The sequence below is a fragment of the Mus caroli genome, unplaced genomic scaffold (assembly GCF_978045245.1).
Source record: "Mus caroli unplaced genomic scaffold, Mus_caroli_1 scaffold_12, whole genome shotgun sequence".
NCBI lineage: Eukaryota > Metazoa > Chordata > Mammalia > Rodentia > Muridae > Mus > Mus caroli.
The window spans coordinates 18785613-18802875 of record NW_028227267.1 but is presented as its reverse complement, the minus strand read 5'-3'; the positions used below and the strand labels follow the sequence as shown (position 1 = coordinate 18802875).

The 17263-nt window shown below is 52.9% G+C and overlaps 1 protein-coding gene across 9 annotated transcripts in view; it reads right to left on the bottom strand.

Moving 5' to 3' along the window:
• The window catches only part of Zmiz1 (zinc finger MIZ-type containing 1), a 207182-nt gene that overhangs the window by 51960 nt on the left and 137959 nt on the right, over window positions 1–17263 (bottom strand). The window contains exon 1 of one of the 9 annotated variants that reach the window (XM_029468728.2): window positions 7351–10014. The exons of 6 other annotated variants lie outside the window; for them this stretch is intronic. The gene's annotated coding sequence lies outside the window, so the exon portion shown is untranslated. Of the gene's footprint in view, window positions 1–6607; window positions 7193–7350; window positions 10015–17263 lie in introns of those variants that run through there. 2 more of the 9 variants (XM_085828429.1, XM_085828428.1) reach the window with 2 other exon arrangements.

Genomic DNA, 17263 nt, shown 5'->3' with positions numbered 1-17263 from the left:
GACCACCCCTCTAACTCCCCCCAGATGTGGTGGCCATTCACAAGGAAGGGATGGGCATTTCTGTAGGGCACAGCCAAGATTCTGCTTGTAGTACACAACAGGAAACTGAGGCCCAGAGAAGGCTGTGGGCAAGACGGGTCAAGAGAGAACCCCCACCTCCCGGGCTTGGAACTCCAGGAGAGATCTGAGTTAAGCTGTCATTTACAGGGTAACTACTATATCCCAGACATAGAGCTAAATGCTCCGCAGCCCTGTGATCTACTGCAGCCTGCCAGGCAAGCAGCACAGATGTTTTATCGATCAAGAAACAAGCATGAATTAAGTGACTTACCCAAAGTCACCCAGGAAACTACAGATGTGGGTTTCATAATTACGTTCCAACATGGCTTGGGAATACCCTGGGTGACCCTGTTTTAAGAGGCCTACATGCGTCAGGGTGATGGTGGTGATGGCGGCAGGGGCCAGGCAGTCAGGTGAGCCTGAGGCCCTGCTGCAGATCCTACCCCCACTACAGACCTCATAAGACATCTTCAAGAGCCCTCAGTGACTTAAGACACCACACTGCCCAACAGAACCTCCTGTCTTTCTGGGCTGTTGTTGCTACACCATTCAATATGATATCCACCAAGAACTTCAAATGGTGGAATTAAGGAACTGAAAACCCCAAACCATCTCATTTTAACTAATTACATCTAAACAGCTACACACGCTGGGCTGCTCACACTTGAGGATAGCCTGAGCTACAGAGTAAGACTGTCTCAAAACATAATCCCCAAATTAAAAAACAAAAAACACAATCAAACAGGCACAGGTAGCTAGCTACTGATAACTAGGTGGGGTTGTGTCAGAGACCTTGAAAGGTGGGACCCCGAGAAAGAGAAGGACTCCTTAAGCTGTATACCCCAAAGGCATCTTGACACCCTGAGCTTAGGACAAGAACCTAAGTAAATACACATATACGCTCTGTACAGAGTGATTCTACTGTTTGTTTGCTTGTTGTGGACATGGTCTCTGTAACCTAGGTTAGCATCAAATTCATAGTAACCCCTCTGCTTCTGCAGGATTTCAAGCATCTCACTTCCTAGATGATCACTCCTGTTATCACCAGCCTGTGTCCTGGGCTGCTCATGTAACACAAAAACGAGGCACCCAGTATTGACATCCCTCAGACATAACCTGTCTGCCCTCACGTTCAAGCAAGGTGACACCTGTGGGTATGTGATCACCGGCTAGCATGTCTAACCTTTTGACATCGTGACATAACACTGTCATTACAAAGCTTACACTTGAAAACTATATAGCTGAATCACACACACATACACACACACACACACACACACACACACACACACAAATTGCAGAAATAGCTCTTAATGTTTTAAGTGGCTACAATTTTGTGTTGGGCTGAATTTATTCTGCTATCTTCAGCAGCCTGTGCCACATGCTGCTGTGTGCTGGGGACCAGAGGTACCTTCCTGGGTGGTGGCATTGGGCTGGGTCTAGACCCAGCAGAACTGAGAGATGAGAGAGGGTTCCAACTCGGGGTCTTATCTTTGTCTAGTATAGAAGGCATGAAGAGTTACTCTGTATCTGGTAGACCCAGTCCTTTATTTACTGTGTCAATTACCAATAAACAGAAGGCCAAGTGCCTTCTGCTTAGCTTGAGAGCAGAGGCCATAGACTCAACCTCCAGCATTGCAAAGAGGAAAAAAAAGAAAGGAAGGGAAGGAGGGAGAATGGGGACGGGGAGAGAGAAAGAGATGGAATAAGGAAGGGATTAAAGGAGGAAGGGAAGGAGGAAGAACAAGAGGAAGGGAGGAAAGAATAGCAGGCAGGCCCTGGGGGCTGCTGCTTCTTTTCCCTTTGAATGATGCTCCCACCCACCACCACCATTTTTCAAAGTCCTCCTAAGGATAAGTAGAGATGGAACCAGATGTTGTAGAATGTTCTCTGTCTATGGCTATTCCACTAATCAGAGTCAAACTCTTGGGAGACAGACAAGGTCCTGTAAATCATGAGATGCCTCAGGCTCTGACCTTGGGGACAGGATTAAATCCTGGGGCAACAAATAGGATGTGAGAAGCCCTGGTGCAGAGGGTGTTCTCTTTAACCTGTCCCCATAGCCCCAGTCTAGGGAGAATGTCCCCACTGCAGTAAAACTTCCCAGACCTGCTTGGGACCCAAGGAGCTACAGGGCCACAATCTCTATTCTCCCTCTCCTCCCTCTCTCCAGGAGAGCTGAGAGAGCTGCCTGGGGAGGTCTAGACAAGTTCCAGCAAGTTCCCAGAGCTCTGGGAGATGTGGAGCACTGCCTTTGACCCCTACCATGACAACTGCAAAACAGGAGCTCTGTGACCAGAGAGGGCTTTCATTTTGTCAGCAGAAGCAAGGGCATCCCCGCTGCAGGATGCTAACCTCCCCTCTTCCACAGCAGAATTACAACACCTTTGCTTCTGGTAACTGTAGTTCTAGAAGCCTCAGTGGCTCCAAAGTCTTCCACATCTCCTCCACTGCCCTAGGGAATCAAACCTATGAGGGAGGGAGGGTTTCAGCCATGGGGCACTTAGCCGCCACTGGAGGTTCTGGTCCTGGTCCACTGACCTCCCATCCAGTACCACACCTCAAGCCTCACTCACTCACATGACATTTATTATCCCGCTCACTCATTTCTGGGAAGCTTCAGGCTGATCCAGCCCCAAAGTCACCATTTCCTGCTCCCTTCCCCAGCTCCACCGTACAGAGGAGATAGAGCAGCCCTATCAGAGCCCTCAGCCCCACCCTTACCCCCACCCCAAGGTGACATGTCAAAGGTTATAAGTACGTGTTGCATGTAGTACAGATACTATTACTGGAGGGCTGGGCCAGAGGAATTGTGTTTATCCTGAACAGTGTCAGAGTATGTGGGGAGCGCATCCCAGCTAAAATCAATCAGAGGCGCCCCACTGCAGTAAAATGCCATCAGAGGCGGGGCTATCCTGGACCAGCCCCTCAGGCAGGCCGTTGCCCTAGGCTAGGCCTCACCTGGAGGCAGGGCTACAGAAGAATCCACATGATTATGCAGGTCTAAGAGATGAGAAGCCCAGAGTGGGCTTCTAGCGGAAGTCAGGGACACAGCTAGGCTGGCTATGGTGAGAGGAAAATAACCTGGACCCCCTGAACTGCCTGCACAGCCACTGGCAGATAAACCTGCTGGGGTCTGGAAACAAACAGGCCTCAACAAAACCCTGCCCCAGGATTCTCATCGTGTAGACAGGCAAGGCTTGGCTCCCGGCATCCTCTTGGAGGGGTCCATTGGCAGTGAGACTGAAGGAAAGGCAGCACGGTACCCTGTAAGGGTCTTGTTAACAGGGCTGTAAACTGAGATTGCAAACAAAGCCCCTCTCTGCCTTCAATAGCCCCCCTAGATGGGTCTGGAGGACTCCCTTTCTGGGTATGTAGAAAGCCACCCCTTCAGATAGCACAGGGTCTAGCCAGGCAGAGACTACACAGGGACAGAACTGCAGGTCACTAGTGCTACCTGGCTTGAGTAGAGGATCAGGGAAGAAAGCGGCAGGGCTCAGTTCAATTGTTAGCTTCCAGCTCTCAGTGAGGGGCCTGTAGAAGACCAGGTAAGGGAAGAGACTTGCTCCATCCCACACCTGCCCTGCTGTGACCTTGGTCTCTCGTCCCCAGGTAATGGCTGTTGTCTGTCTGTCCTTCCAGGCCTAGACGTACTGCTCAGGAGCTCCCTAGGAAGCTGGATGTGCTCTGAGGGTGGGGGCCTTGTTTTTCCCTGAGCGAGCTCCCTTGGGAGGCAGCTGCTGTTTGAAGGCCCTGGAGAGGTTCCCAGGCAGTTGGGGCTTCTGGGGAGCGAGCGCCAGAGCAAGCATAGCCCAGTGGGTATGCTGCGATACCAGGGATAGTGGGCCCTGGAGGAGGACAGCAAGGGGGTGTGGGGCATGGGGCTGTACCATTTGCCAGGTATCCAGACCTCCCTTTACCCCTGGGGCTCTCTCTGCTGGTCCTTCTTTCTCTGGAGTGAAGCAAGCAACCAGGCTATCTGCCCAGGGATGAGTCTCTTTCCTTGTGGAGAAGCCGGCTTCTCCTGAGGGACCCAAGCCACATCCAGCAAGGTAAACACCTTCTTCCAGCTCCAGAGTACCTTTCCCTCCCCTTCAGCCCTGCCAGTTCAGAACTGCCTGTTCTGAGGACCGTCTGATCGATACATGACTTCACAGAGCCTGTCGCCTTGCCGGCACCATGACTGTCCTCAGGGAGGTCGCCCCTGGACTGCTGCCCATACGTGCCCCCTGGCTGACCTCTGTGGCACAGCAGAGTGCTGGCAACTAGCCCTCCGGCAAAATTTAACCCCAGTATTAACTGCAAACATTGGCTAGTCTATGCCTGCCCCACACAGAGGCTGCCATGACTCAAACTGTTAAGCACACGGAAAACCTAATCTAACAGGCTTATGCTGACATGAGGTGGGCTCACCTCGAGTTTTCACCCAGCATTGTCTACTGGAACTTTCTGCCACTAGAAGACAGCTGTTTTATAGTCCAAGGTGTCCAGTAGGGTGGCCGCTAGCCTGTGCGGCTATTGAGCATAAGAAACCAATTCCAGCTAGGGATATGGCTTGGTTGATACACTGCTTATCTTATGTGCAAAAAGCAGTCACAAATCAAACTGGGCTCGGTGACACATGCCTACCATCCCAACACCTGGGAGGAAAACTAAAAGAACTAAACATGTATTACTTTTATTGTTAAATCAGTTTAAACTTAGACGCAGCCATATGTGGCTAGAAGCCACCATATTGGATGGTAGTTTTCCTCTGAGCTCACCAGCCATCCCTCAATGGGGGTGACCTAGCAAGGGCCACTCAGAAAGACCAAAGCAGGACACTGGTTAACTACACCAGGAACTCAGTTTAGACCTCCTAGGATCTGCATATGGTTGGGTGGTGAGTAGGAGCTCAATCCCTGTGGACAGAGATCTAGAAGTGCTTTTTAATCCTGCCGTAAGGTTCTTCTACAGCTTCACACACTTGCTGAACAGTCACTGAGCATCCACTCATTGACAAGCTTTGTGGTGGGCAGTGGGGTGCATGGTGGTAAGGGATACGTTCCCTACTGGGCTGGGCTGGACTAATTCCCCCCCTCTCCCCCAAACACACCGGGAGCCTTCTTTCTGGAGTGTGTGGGGTCTGTGAGGGGAAGTGTTCACCGTGGAGGGAGGCTGTGCAGGGGAGAGTAAGAGCAAGCAGCCTGAGGAAGCAAGTCTCAAACTCTGTGCAGGCGGTTGTTTCCGGCACAGACTCAGATTCTCACCAAAGCTTCGCCGTTTGGTGGTTTCTCACTAAGGAAGTTTGGGGTAAAAATAGCCCTGAAGGGACTTGATTCCAGCTACTTACAGGGTAGTCACTGCCTGGTTAAGATATATATATATATATATATATATATATATATATATATATATATATGGAACAGACTTACTATAAGCCATATAGACCTTAATCTCCATACACTGTGCAGTGGGAGATGAGCTTTGGATCCAGAGCCCCTGAAATGGAGGACTCTCCCTGTACACCATCCAGGTTTCCTGGTGACATGGCCTTGTGCACTCCTTGGTCTGATTTCTAGCCCACACGTAAGGATGGACTGTTGAGAAACATTGGTACCAATACTTTGGCAGCTGCTTCACAAAACCTCCCTCTTAGAAAACCACCTGCTATGCCCAGGCTCACTGGTAGTTAAGCCTAATGGTCAAGTGCACGCTATGCCTCAGCCGCACTGGAAGATCTGATGTTCTCCCAAGCCCATCTAAGGAACCCTATCTGCCCTCCTAGTCTTACTGCAGCTGGCTTCCAGGTGAACCAGGAACTGGGACTTATCTATGCACTGGTTACCAACACTAAAGCCAAATGCTGGGGACCTTTGGCAGCTGCTTCTTTCTTAGCCCTTGCAGTGTTCTGAGAAACCTCTCTACAAGGTCTTCCTCACAGCCGGATACAGCCTGATGCCAGTCACCCCCACCATCACCAGCAGCAGCAGGAGCAACAGCAGCAGGAGCAGCAGCTGCTGCTTTTCCAGTAAACACTTGTCAGAACTCTGCTGTGCACCCATTACCTCTGGGAAGGGAGCCCTAGAGCCATACAAGCCTCCAGGTCTCTCTAGCATCAAGGATGCATTCTCACAAAGGAGTAGCTTTAAGTTAAACCCCTTAGCCACTGCCTCTAACCAAAGGGGTCTAGGCTAGCTCTGATTTTTTGCAAAGGGAAACCTACCAGGGATGAAGCTTTGTAAAATGTCTGCTAGGGAACCAGCACTTCACCTTTAGGAAAGAGGCGTGGGGATAAATCTGTCTGGTCCCCCACCCACCAGACATCCATCCATCCAGAGGAGGAACCAAGGTCTCCTCTGTGGGTGAACAAAATGGGCCTGGTGCACGCTGAAGCCACTCTTACGGCCAAGCCTCAGGCTGACACCATGCAGCACACGGTGCTACCCACAATGCACCGGCTCTCCTCTGTCACACACATGCACACACACTCACCCCTTCGCCCCGGAGGGAGCCGGGGGCCCGGCCCGCGGGCGCCCCGCGCCGACCCCTCCAGCCCCACACTCACCTAGAAGTTGCACAGTCCGCGGTCCCGCCCTGGTGCCCCCGGAGGCTAGAGCCCAGTCCGCGGCGACCGCAGTGAGCGACTCCGGGCAGGGATCAGCCGGCGCCGAACAAAGGCTGCGAGTAGGCAGCGGGCGCCGCCTGCATCCCCGCTCCGCGCCGGGGCGGCGGCAGCGGCGGCGGCGCGGGGGCCCCGGGCGGCTCCGGCGCCCGCTCGCTGCGCGCTGCCCCCTCCGAGGGCGCTCAGGCTCCCGCGCTCCCGCTCGCTGCCGTCCGCCACCGCCGCCGCTGTCCGGCTACCGCACCGCACACATCAATTATTCATCGCCCGTCTCCAGCTTCCCGGGCGAAGCCAATCACAGGCGGAGGCTCCACTAATGGGGCCGCCGCCGCCGAGGAGGCAGCCAGCCGCGCGCCCGGGCGCAAGCGACAGCCCTTCGGGGACGGGGATGGGAACCGGGGGCGCGCGGGGGGCGGGGGCGCACTGGGCGCGCAGGAGAAACTTCCCACGGCCCGCTGCGCTGCGCCGCGCTCACGGACCCCGCGGGCGTGACCACCCAGCCTGCGTGCCGCCGCGTGGGGCCGGGGGCTCGGGGGGAAGCCGGGCGCGCCGCGACTGGGGGAGGGGAGGGAGGAGGAGCGCGGGAGGACGATGAAAGGCGAACGGCCCTGTCTCGGCGTCTCCGGGGAGCCCTCCCCGCCCCACGAGCCTGGCGCCCGCACCCCCGCCCCGCAGCCCGCACTCACTCGCGTGCGCAGCCCGCCGGCCCAGCCACTTCACTGTGAGGGACTAGTGACTAGAGATCGGAGGCAGCTCACATTTCAAACTTGCTCGCAGGGGTGGTGCTGATGCACGCTGCCGCCAGAGCGAACGCACGACCCGACCAGTGGAGCTCCAGCCTCCGGGCGGGGGCGGCGACCAGGCCCCTCTCCCTCCCCCCGCCTCGGCAATTAATTGGAAGCAACACTTGTGAGAGTGGGCTCCTGGAGCGCTGTCGCCCGAGGGGGCCTCCGGGAAGGCGCTGGCGGCGGTTGACTCCGGGTGCCTCCCGCCCCCGCCAGTGAATCTTCCCAAGAGGTCATGCTAATGAGGGTCCGCAGCGGGGCCTGGGTGGCCTCCTCCGGGTAAGGGGCGGGGCAGGCTGGGGACATCCAGTGGCAACCTGGGTTTAAAGGGCTTTCTGAACGGGTTAGTGGGGACGGAGATCATCAGCTTGGCATCTTACTCCCCCAGCTTAGGGGGTCCCTGTAGCCCCTGGGATTCTCGGAACGCCCGGGCCAGGGAAGGTGAACTGGCGCACGTACACTCTGCCTCCCAGACTTCGGGGAGTTCCTGTGCCCCGCAGCTGGCGGCGGGAGGGAAGCCGGAGGCGGCTGTTGTGCACAGCCCCGCCCCTGCTCCCGGTGCTGCGGTCTTCCTGACACTGCATCCTGTGGTGGCCGCGGCCTCTTCCTTCCAGCCAGTAGTCGCGGGGGCTCCAGGCTTGCGAGCCGTGCTTGCCCCTCCCACTCCTCTGCCCCTTAGGCACCCCTGGAAACCCATTAGCTGTCCAGCCCACAGAGGTCGGATCCCCTCCCTCCTTTGAGGGTTCTATCCACCTAGATCACTCACTAGGGAGAAACTATTTTATAAACTCCCCCAAAACCCGCCCACTCACCAGTGAAAGTTGTTTGAATGAGCTCCTAACTGCCTCAATTAGTAGAGGAGGAAAGGCCGGTCACTCACCCTCAAGAAAGAGCGAAGAGCGGCTTTAAATTCTGTGCATCTGCACACTGATCTCTCCAGCTTGGGGACTTGACCCCCTTTGCCTTGGAGGCTCCTTCTTATGGCACACGCCCCTCCAGTATGAGCTCCTGACTGGCCCCTCATCGTTTCTGCTTGCCTCGCTGTGGGCCACAGAAGTGGCAAGACAAATCACTTATCTAGACACTGGGCTCTTACTCCTTGTTTGACAGAAGTCGTTAGCAGGCTCTAATCCCACCCACTGCCACTTGAAATATCACTTTTGGGATGGCATTTGGAAATGCAGTTGTCATGGGCTTTCCCCTCCCAGGAGCTGGCTAAATGGATTAATTTCTACTTCATAACTGGCTTTTTCTTTTTGCCCAAGAACCAGCTTCTGCAAAGGAAATTAATTGGCCTCTCCTTCCTGGAGCAACCTCCAGGCAGTGCTGAGGGACAGACGGACTGCATTCTGCTGTGCACACGTTTCAGGTGGGGTTCACTCTCATCTCCTGTAGTATAATGGCTTCTTTGAGGACATTCATTTGCTCACTGGGATATTTACTGAGACCCTGCCCCTCCACACATTCCCCACAGAGTTTTGAGACTCCAAGAAACTAGATGAAGGCTCTCCCATCCTTCCCACTGCTCAGCATAGCCAGCTGACAGAGCAGGGCACTTTGGCCCACATTTCTGAAGCACACGCGTCCCTAAGACCTACTTTCTGGTGTCAGGCTAACTTAACACTATCAGGGCTCAAGCTTCGATTAATCCAAGCACGGAAGCCTCTGAATAACTAGAACCCACACCCCATCCTCCTAAAGTTCTGTACAATGACAGTTTACAATTCTCATCTAATTCTTAGGGCCTGTTCAGTGCGGCTGAACAGTAGCACACAGTAGCAGAAAGAACTAACTTTACACAGATAGTCCTGGGGCAGGAGAGATGGCTCAGTGGTTAAGAGAGGTTTCTTGCTCTTGCAGAGGGCCAGAATTCTCTCCTTGGCACCCATGTAGCAGCTCACAATCATCTGAAACTCCGGGTTTAGGGAAATTCAACACCCTCTTCTAGTCCGAGGGCACCAGACACACAAGTGGAACATACAAGCAGGCAAACATATTCATACATGATATATACATATATAAATAAAATATACATATATTTTGAAATACATAGATTATGAAAGATCATTCCTGCAGGTTGAGTGAACATTCAGGCTGGAACTGAGCAAAGTTTACACCTTAGGGGCAGGGACTTGGTGGCGGTAATCCTTTAGAAATGATAAGGACAGCTTCCCGTGGTTTTGCCTCCTCGTCCTCCTACCTCTTAGTTCTCCTCGGGACCCACTTCAGAAGCTCCTGAGTGGGACCCTGAGGATGGAATTAATATACAAGATTCAGGGTTTTCCAAGGTAACCCAAAAAGTAAATACTCTTCACTAGCATATTTACATACTTAAGAAAACAAATTGTTTTCAAGCACCCATTCATCAGTCCAAACTGGCCCCTTTCACTTGCTAATGTCTAGGCTCTCTTCTCTGGAATCAAATCCCTCAAGGCCCTCTTGGTTAGCAGCCTCTTTTTAGTATTGGAGTCTACAGAAATGCGGGCACTCCACACTGTCTCCTGTAGAAGGGCTTTCCCTGACTCGCTCCAAGTTCCACATCTCTAACTTCCAAAGATTTGCTCAAAAGCCCAGGGCCCACAGCCACAGTTCCAACCCCACCCCACCCCACCCCACCCCGCCGTGCTTGCCTTGATAAGGATCTACAAAAAAGAGGCAGCAGACAAAGGCTTCCTGCAACTCCACTCCCAGACGCTCTGCAGTTCTCAGAGTGACCTCGGCAAGCCCCCACACCCGCCTCCCTCGGACCCCCCCCCCGCGGGGGGGGGGATAACTTGGGAGGTAGAAGAAAGGAAGAAGAATGAAAGGGCGAGCTGTAGCCCCATGCTGTGGCTCCTTGATGAATGTCTGCCAGGCTCCGGAGACCTGAAGGATCAATAGCGGGTGGCTTTTCTCGCGGGGGTCTGAACTCCTGTCGTGGGCCTGAGTGAAGATGAGCCGCCAATAAATACAGTGCTGTGGCATGGCTGGCTGGCTCCGGAGTCGGGGGATGCTTTATCCTCTGGCAGTGGGGAGCCCACCCCCTGCAGGACCCGCTAGAGCGGAGGGGTGCAAAGGGAGATAATGTAGCCAGGAGACTACAGTCCCAAGCTTGGGTCAAAGGACCGACTTCCTCCAGCTCATGGATGAGCTAGAATCAGTTCCAATAAGACAAGGGACCAAGGCATCTACCTGGGATGCATGTACCAGGGGTCAAAAGTGGGTCACTTCCCACTTACAGCTTTTTCTCCTTTTTTCTTTTGGTAGTGGTAAGTCTAGGGGCTTCGAAGGCCATTCATTAGGAAGTTAGGAAGAAAGGAAGGAAGGCTAACTAAGTGGGCAGGCAGGCCTGTCATGCACAAGCCAAACTCTCAAGACGAGGAGAGGGAGAACAACCAGCCTTGATGTGGCTCAGATTCTGGGCATTGGGTTCTGAGCCCCAGAGAAGGAGCAGACTTCTAACCCAGGCAGTTTGCTGACTCAGTGGGATTGACAAGAATTCTGATGACCTGGAGAGATGTCACTTCTGAGTACTCAGGCACTAACTGGGAAGGTAGGGTGAACAGGGAGATGCCAGGTCGTTGGAAAGCATGGAGAAGAACAAGAGAACAAGGCGGGGGGGGGGGGGGGGACAGAAAGGAATGCTGCTCCAGAGCACCATAAAGAGACTGGGTCACAGGGCACCAGACATACAGACAGCTAAGGATCAAATGACAGCACTAAGTGTGAGTCACCTCCAGGAGTGGGCTCTGCCTCAGGGAACCACCAATCCTGGGGCTTCTGTCTCCTTCTGCATGGTCAGGACACAAAGGACATCCTTGCAGCACTGTTTCCCCTGCCATTCTCCTTTCTCAGCCCTGATGAGTCCCTCTTACTCTTGAAGAGGGAAGGCACAGGTTATGTTTGGCTTGTGACCAGTACGGGAGCCTAAAAGGTCGCCTATACTAGGGACACAGTGCAGGGCCACCAGGCTGGGCTCCCCTTCTATTCCTACTGACACCTGGACATTGAATGCTTGCTGGCTGCTGTGTGGGTTTCAGCACGTCCTGAGCACTAACTTACAGTATCCTTACCACCCTCTTGGTCAGGAGTTATTATCTGCCACATGGAAGGTAAAATGGGGATAGACTGACCAGGCGAAGTTTGCTAAGTATCTAAGCTACTTCTCAGGCTTGATACATCCTCAACATGCTGCACATTATACTGTCTGGCACAGGATGCCTAGACTCAGCACTGATGGTGCCCACCTGGGCCACACAGCCAGCACAGTGTGCAGAACTCTTATATTGCTCCTAGAGTATCTCTTTTTAAACTCCAACTTGCTATTTGGCCTATTTGCTGTTGAAAGGGGCAGCTCGACCTGAGATGACACAGGAAGGAGACCTCATTACCTCCCTCCTCCCATTATAGTATCCCCTGCCCCTTCCAGGAATCACCCACCCCCGCCCCACCCCCAGCATGGCTCCTCATCCCAGACCCAGGCAGCCTTCTCAGAACCCTGCATTTGGCTTCTGCCCAAATCCTATAATCATTTCATTTTGAAAACAACACCAGCCCCTGTCCCTCACCTCCACTCAGCATGTCCGAGAAACCCTACAATTTCCAGGTTATTGGAGATCCAGGAAAGCTTTCTGCAGGGCAGGCGGTGGGGGAAGGGGGAGTGAGGTGGGCATTTAGGAGCTGGCTCAGAATGGCCCCCTTAGTCTTAGGGAACTGCTTGCCCCCTACCTGCTCAGCTGGCAAGGGGGCCAGACTAAGGCTCTATACTTGTGAGGACCCCCTCAGTAGCACTGCTGCTGATGGAGAGCCTGGCCTGCAAGGGTGGGAGCTGCCCCCAGGGCTGGAGGAGAAGCAAGAATCGAGTTGCTGTGTTCCTGGACTCCCTGAGGCACTCAGGAGGCCGAGGTTTAAGAGCCAAACACTGGACAGACACCCTCTTCAAATGAGTGAGACCACCCAACAGCAGGTCCTAGTGAAAACCCAAATAAGACAGTTGAGATAGGTTGAGAAGTCATGGTACTGGGGTGAACTGTATGCTTCCCCAATTGTTGAAGTCCCTAGGACCTGTGAAGGAAACCCTATTTAGAAACAGCACTACTGAAGATCAAGTTAAGATGAGGTCATGAGTGTGGGCCCTGGTCCAGCATGGCTGGTGTCCTTGAGAGCATTTGGGACATTTGGATACAACAAGCAGACGTACCCTCTTCAAGGAGGAGTGAGAAGGACCGAGGAGACTTCAGAGCCTGCAGTGGTTTCGTAGCACCAGCTAAGACACTTCTAGCAGCTTGGAGGAACCTTCCTTCCCTGGTACCTACATAGGAGCTTGACAGGACCCACACTTTGGTCTTGGGTCTTTTGGCCCCCCCCCCCAAACCACGATAGTTAATGCCATTATGGTACATGTTTTGGGGCCTTTATTAATGGTTGCCCAGAAAACTACCATGAAGTGATCCCTTTGAAATCTAAGTCATGGCCCATCATGATTCCAGAGGTTCTTGCTGACTCGGTCCTGATTATGGCTTATGATGTGGGTCTCAGCTTCTGTGGCCAATCACTGCTCTAAATCCATTTCCTCTTAGTGCCTCTGTTGACCCTGCCGCAGCCTGACTCCAGAGTTAGCCATCCTGACTTGGCTCCCTCTTGCAGGGTCTCCCCTCACTGAAAGTCCTTCCTCAGCCACACTGTCCCAAGCTACAATCCTTCCCACCTCACCCCGTGCTTCTTCTCTATCTTAGCTTTGCCACACTGATGTTTCAAGTATTTATTTTGTTTAATTCTGTCTCTCTGGCTAAAAGGCAGGATCTTTGTCAACTGGAATCCTTGTCTGATACACGCTGTTTGGACAGCATCTATATGTCCTTACAAGGTAATAACTACTCTTTGTATAAAGGAGAAAAATAGCTGCCTGAATTAATGAAGGAGCGAAGAAATGAGTGAGTGTACACTGGCTAATCACAGGCTCCAGAGATCTGCATGTCCTGGCTACCTGTGCCTGCCTATCCAGGGACTAGGTTGGCAGCCTGCTGTCTGGCAGAACACAAGCTATTTCCCAGGAAGCCTATTTGAACAGGAAGCTCAGACTGGCCAACAAAGGGGCCGGGAAGTAGTGGGTGCAAGCCACATGAGTCAGGACTCTAATGAATCTTTCCCCATTGCTAGAGTTGCTTTTGAAGGGAGGGGTACAGAGGCAGCTGAGACATTCATACCACAGCAGTCCTGGGAGGGGGGTTGGGGGGAAGGTATTGCTTCTCCCAGGACACAGCCCTGATGAAGGTTTCCAGATGGCTTCAGGCCTAGACCCACATAAGTTCCTTGGAGCTGGGAATGCAATTTCCTTTCTTGCCAGAACAGTCTGTCTGTCTGTTGTCTGTCTGCTTGCGTTACTGTACACTTCCCAGTCTGCGAGGCAGCCTGGGGGATGGCACCTACTTTGCACAGGACAAAAGTGAGGTTCAGATAGGGAAAGGACTGGATGTGACAATGCACACCAGCCAAGTGGGGGACCAGGCAGGGCTGCAACCCAGGCCCCCTAGCAGCTCACCCTTTTTTTTTTTTTTTTTTGGTTTTTCGAGACAGGGTTTCTCTGTATAGCCCTGGCTGTCCTGGATCTCACTTTGTAGACCAGGCTGGCCTCGAACTCAGAAATCTGCCTCCCGAGTGCTGGAATTAAAGGCATGCACCACCACACCCGACTGCAGCTCACTCTTTTAAATGAGGAAGCTGAAGCTCCAAGAGGTTCAGGGGCTGCTTTCCCTCACAAAGCAAATTAGCAGAAGTTCTGCAGCCCTGAGTCATCTTTCCTAGCCTTGTGCTTTCTGCAAGATGTCATGAAGAGGGTGGGGAACTTTCTGGGCATGGTGGTGACTGACTTGTCACCCAGGTGTGTTAAGCTGAGGGTGGCAGCGTTGATGGCAATGGGGTGGGGTAAGAGTGGGGACAATAAGGAGTCCTGTCCTTTAGACTTAGTTTCTTAAGGCCTTGCTGCTTGGGGTGCCAGAGAAGGAGAGAGCAGCGGTGGGCTGAGCAGGAGAGCATGTCCCGACTCCTCAGTGTTCTGGGCAGACAACTCAGCAGGCCTGTGAGCTTTGCCAGGAATCTGCTACCTGGTGCCATCTTTCCCTCTTCTCCCTGTCTCTGGTGAGAAGGGGGCTCTCCGGGCGGGCTGCCTGCTTCTTATCGGTGCCATTTCCCACAGTGGCTTCTTCCTCTCCCCAGTGTGGTCCCAGATGTCCCCCACCTCCAAGGGTTCTGGACGTGAGCAGACAGGCCATGCAGGAATGTCTGTCTGGGCAAAATCTGAAGGTGGCCGCCAGGGCGGGGCGCCAGGTAGGAGGCTCGATGTTGAAATCAGGCTCCTTGGAGCTGAGCTCAGCTGAGCAGCAGATGTCTGACAGGGAGAAAGCTCTGTGGGCCTGCTGCGGGACCAAGGGCAGGTCACCATCCTTTTCTGGGCCCTGGTTTCCTTCCATCACCAGGGAAGTCAGCTAGTGTGGATTCTGTACTTTTCTTTGTGATGAAGGGCACTGGCTTCCTTAAGTCTAGCTGGGTAAGCCTCAAGAAGCAAAGCAGTCACCCTATTGGGGTGACCTTGCTCATCCCCTGGGAAGGTGGCACGGGGCCAGGCAAGAGACTCCCAATACACATCGTGCTGTCAAGACCAAGAAGATGCCTCTAAAGGAGTCAACATGCCACACTTCTTTGCCTTTCCCTTTCCCGGAGCTTATTAATGAGGTTCTAATTCTCTTAGACCAGGTACTCCATAAAGGCAGCAAAGCAGCTCTATCTATTTTGTTCACTTCTGCATCCTTGATGATTTTGTGCCTGGACCAAGACAGGTACCGGACAAATGCTTATCGAATGACTAATGGAGAGCTACCAACTTATTGGTTTACTGGTAGGATTTCAGCTCTACCCTTTACTGTCTATATAATCTATATTCTATGATTAATGTCCTATAAATGACATGTATTATTTTTAGGATTAAAAATGCATAATCAACTTTCATTTTAAACTTAGTAGAATCCCCCCCCCCATCTTTTCTGAAAAGTGTTAGATACTGTATTCATAACCAGAGTATCAAGCATGAAACAATTTCTCAGTACCAACTGACTTTCAGAAGCCTGGCGTATTGGTGGCTCAGGGTGAGGTATGGCCAGGTGAAATGCTGAAGAGCTACCCTCTCTCTCTCCCAGCATGTTTGGCTTCCACCCCAGTACAGTCTTGTTCCCGTCTCTAAACTGTATTTTCTGCCTCTGGCCCTAGCTTGCTCTCCCTGGCTAAGGCTTCTAATAGGCAAAGCTGACCATGTCACTTGTCTGAACATCAACCTAGCTTTCTACAGTAGCCAGGACCAAGTTCCAAGGTCTAGCATCTTAGCCTGGCATTCACGGCCTCAAGTGATGCTGTCCTTGGCTTGGATGGCTTTTGTCTGGTGCATGCTGTGGTGCCTGTGTGTACAGACCTGAGTTTGCCTACTTTATTAATGTTACTGCTCTCCCTACATGTCTGTTAACATGCTGGGCTGCAGCTGGCTGCCAACAGGGAGTTGGGAAGAAACCTGTTGGCCATGCAGGAGTGGCAGGGCCGTGGAGATTCTCAGTCTTCTGTCCACAAAGCTCTGGGATGTTCCAGGAGTCGAGGAAGAATGAATCCCTGCCAGTATCCCAGGCTGTCAAAGAGGCCTCATCTCTGGTCCACTGTGGCGTGAGGATGCTATTGTTTGGGTGCTGTGTCCCTCTAGAAATCTGCTACCTATTAAGAGACTATGAAGAGGTGGGGCCTGTGGGAGGTGAGAAGGTCGTGAGGCTACGCCCTCGGGAAGGAGATGAGTTCCTTGATGAAGTGGTTTGAAGAAGCCCTGTCACTCCTCCTGTCAGGAAAAGGATGCAGGAAGAAGGTGCCAGCAGATATCAAGGACCCCCACCAGGCCCATATCTGCTGGCATTTTGATCTTGTCCTTGCCAGCCTCTGTGCTGTGAGCTGTAGATTTCTGTTGTCTATAATGTGCTCAGATGGATGTGTTCTGTGGTAGCATGTTGCGCATCACCTGCTCTCTGCTTAGGTTTACTCAGTGCAAGCGCAGTGTGGCAGCCCTGGGTTCCAAGCCACTGCTGCTCAACGCTCTGGAGCACAGAGAGCCCACACCCACCTTGGGTTCCAGACAGACCTGGGAGCATGGTATGTAATTGAATTTGGCCTAATTAACTCATTGAGCTGAGGAACAACTATTACTGACAGAGCCCTGGGTGTCAGTGGAGACTAGAAATCAGGAGCCAAGAGAGCACCCACATCCTCAGAACCCTTAACTCCTCAGATGCTAGGAGCCCCAGAGGTAGGTAGTACTGATCCTGTCACACAAAAGAAGAAGCTCAAGGCTCTGAGTGACTCAGTAAAGAGACTGGAGCCCTCATTCTCTGTGGCCAGGGCCTCTCGCCCATGTACTCTCCTCTGCCTGGGATGTCATTCTCACACACTTCTCAGAGCAGCTTTGCTTATGGGGGCATCCAAACAAGGGTTACTTTCTCAGCCGAGCCTTCCTAGGTTCTCAGCCATGAGCTAGCTGCCTTCACTGTCCTTTGCAGAGGCCTCATGCTGTAGGGGGAGGAGTGCTCAGCTCACAGTGTTCACTGTCCAGCACAGGCTCAGGCACACAGGCCTGGAAGGTTAGGGGAGGCCCTGCTTCAAGGCCAAGAGCTCAGGCTTCAGATGAATCAACTTGAGGTGAGGAAGACAAGGCTCAGGGTCCTACATTTGCAAAAAAAAAAAAAAAAAAAAAAAGCCAGAACTTTATGGGTCTGGGCCTGCCTCAGCCTCCGTGCCCTCTCCCTACCTAGGT